This window comes from Engystomops pustulosus, chromosome 4 (genome assembly GCF_040894005.1).
Source record: "Engystomops pustulosus chromosome 4, aEngPut4.maternal, whole genome shotgun sequence".
NCBI lineage: Eukaryota > Metazoa > Chordata > Amphibia > Anura > Leptodactylidae > Engystomops > Engystomops pustulosus.
In genome coordinates, this window is record NC_092414.1 from 4617336 (window position 1) to 4620240 (window position 2905).

The window sequence follows — 2905 nt, forward strand, 5'->3', positions numbered from 1 at the left end:
GATGTGTTTTCTTCTTCAGTAATTTCAGATGATAATTTGTATGTAAACTGAAAAGGTTATAACTATTGGGCCCCTTTCACATGAATTTACAATGATTTCTCCAGTCCTGTATTTCCGTGCCGAATGAATCTGTATATATGTGATGATTTTCATGCGTATGTCAATGGATCTGCGCCGTATACGTATAAAATACAGTGGGCTGGCAAGTGATGGCTGACTATTAGCTGCTTGACAGAATGCCCCTCCCACTGGTTCTGGTCTCCTTGGAAACTGCACAAATATAAGTGCACAACCGTATGCAACACATACAGGCAGTCCCCGGGTTATGTACAAGATAGGCTCCATAGGTTTGTTCTCATGTTGAATTTGTATGTAAGTCGAAACTATATTTTATCATTGTAGATCCAGACAAAAACTTCTGGAGTTATACATTTTTTTTCCTTAATTGGACCAAGGATTATCAATAAAGCTTCATTACAGACACCTTACAGCTGATCATTGCAGTCTGGGACTAAAGTAACATCCAGAGCGGTCACCAGAGGTCACAGTGGGCAGAGGGGTCATCTGTAAGTCGGGTGTCCTTAAGTAGGGGACGGCCTGTATTTTAAATGTTCCCCTAGACTTCTATGGAGCATACGGAACAGAAATACTGTAGAAAATATGACATGTTCTATCATTTCTACGTCTTAGGGCACAGTAGCACACGACTGTTTTCATACGTTAATGTGAAAGAAGCTGTCATAATTCTGGATGCGTGAATCTACTGGGCCACCGTGGGAGGTGGTATCGTATTAGCCGACACCTGGGACCAGAGTCTAAGTGGCACCTGGTCTTCCCCAAAACTCGCCACAAAGCAGGTTGGACTTGCTGTGGCGGGGTGCCACCAGGTCGTTCCACAGGTGCAAATAGGCCGCACTGGTAGCCGAGGTCGAGGTCCCTAAGCAGGAGACAGTCTCGTGGTCAGGTCGAGGAACAAGGTCAGGGCAGGCGGCAGAGATGTAACATAAAGTCCAATCGGGGTCAGCAACGGGAAGTCCAGGCAGATGGGTACGGGAACACAGGCACACGGGGCACAGCAACGTAGGAACACAGCAACATGGTGGAAGACTGGTAACACAGGAACACGGAGGGACTCTTGTAACACAGGGACACGGCAACACAGGACTCAGGAGCAGGAACACACTGGAACGCAGGAATACACAGGAACACACAGGAACGCTGGAGAAACAGCGGGTGCTCCTGGGACCAGGGTGATGGGTCGCAGGAGCACCCATGACAGAAGCCATAAGGTTTGAATATGGAAAGGTAAAAAGTACAAAAACAATCTTTCTGTCTGACTTTGTGGGACGCAGCATTCGCACCTCCAGATGAAGGCTCAGTACAAGCCGAAACGCGCGTCGGGGACGCAGTCATCCTCGGACATTGGAGTTCACTACACTTTCCAACCTGGTACGGACTGGTATTTCATTTAATGTTCCCCCTTTTCAATTCTTACATGGCAAGAGCTCCTGCTGTGCAATAATTACTATTTACTTAAATCTTTAATTACATCTTATGGGTCTCGACTTTCACCTCTTTACCAGTCCTCATTTACATCATTCACTAAATATCTCCTTCATATGTCTGGGCATGACTGCTTTTTTCTGCGCACCATCATTATAACTCTGCATCAATTAAATGTTTTTTAAAAATCATGAATATGTGTTGTAATATGTATCAATGTGAATAAAGCTTGCAATACATTTCCTCCTTTTTGAATGTTCTAGTCCTTGCCTTATTTCTCCTTTTTCTGAGGAGTACAATAGGTTTCACATCGTATGGGACACAACATTGTCTATGCTCAGTTTATATGAGGGGTGTCATGGGTGCTCCTGCAACCTCTCTCCCGGGTCGCAGGCGCACCCGTAAGTCTCCCTTTGCCCCCTCTGCCCGGCAGCAGCCCCACGATCCAACAACGATCTCCTCGGTCCGGTGTGCGTGTCCTCGCCTCCTAAGGGGCATGTGCACCGGCGTTATGAGATTTAAAGGGACAGTGTGCCGATAATTGGCACTGGCCGGCTGCCCTTCCTGTTTAAATCCCGGATTGTTCTTGTGTCCCCTCCGGATCTTTGTGCCTCGTGCCTGATAGAAAGCTTTATCCTTATGCCTTGCGACTGTTTGCCGAATTTCGTTGTGACCCCTTTTCTGTTCCTGACTCCGCTCCTCCGCTACCTGCCTTGACCCGATCCTGTGCCACCTGTCCTGACCTCCTACCTGTTTCCGACCACGATCCTGTACAAAGTTGTGCCTGTGAAACAACCTGGTGGTACCACGCCGCAGCAAGTCCAACCCGCATTGCGGCGGGCTCTGGTGAAAACCGGGTGCCACTTAGACTCGGCTCCCAGGTGTCGGCTTATGTCATCGTCCGCGGTGGTACAGAGAGTCCACTACCCCTGATCCTGACAAGGGGTTTAGGTTTTTCAGCTTATTTTGGTTGAATTGACAGGAATATTTATATATGGTATGTTTTGAAAAAAATGCTGCAAACTAGCTATTTTGGTGCATCCTAGATTTCATTCACACACCGATTTTGCATTGCCATAATTTCTGCAGGATGAAAATCTACTGTCATTTGTTACTTTCCATTATGTCACCTCTTTAGAGGACAGATAATTGTAGACTAAATGTTCAGCTAATGTTCAGCTACTGAGCACTCCGACACTGTCAACAGCAGGCCCAGGTCTGCACCAAGGCTCACGGTGGTCCGACACTGACAACAGCAGGTCCAGGTCTGCACCAAGGCTCAAGGTGGTCCGACACTGACAACAGCAGGTCCAGGTCTGCACCAAGGCTCAAGGTGGTCCGACACTGACAACAGCAGGTCCAGGTCTGCACCAAGGCTCAAGGTGGTCCGACACTGACAACA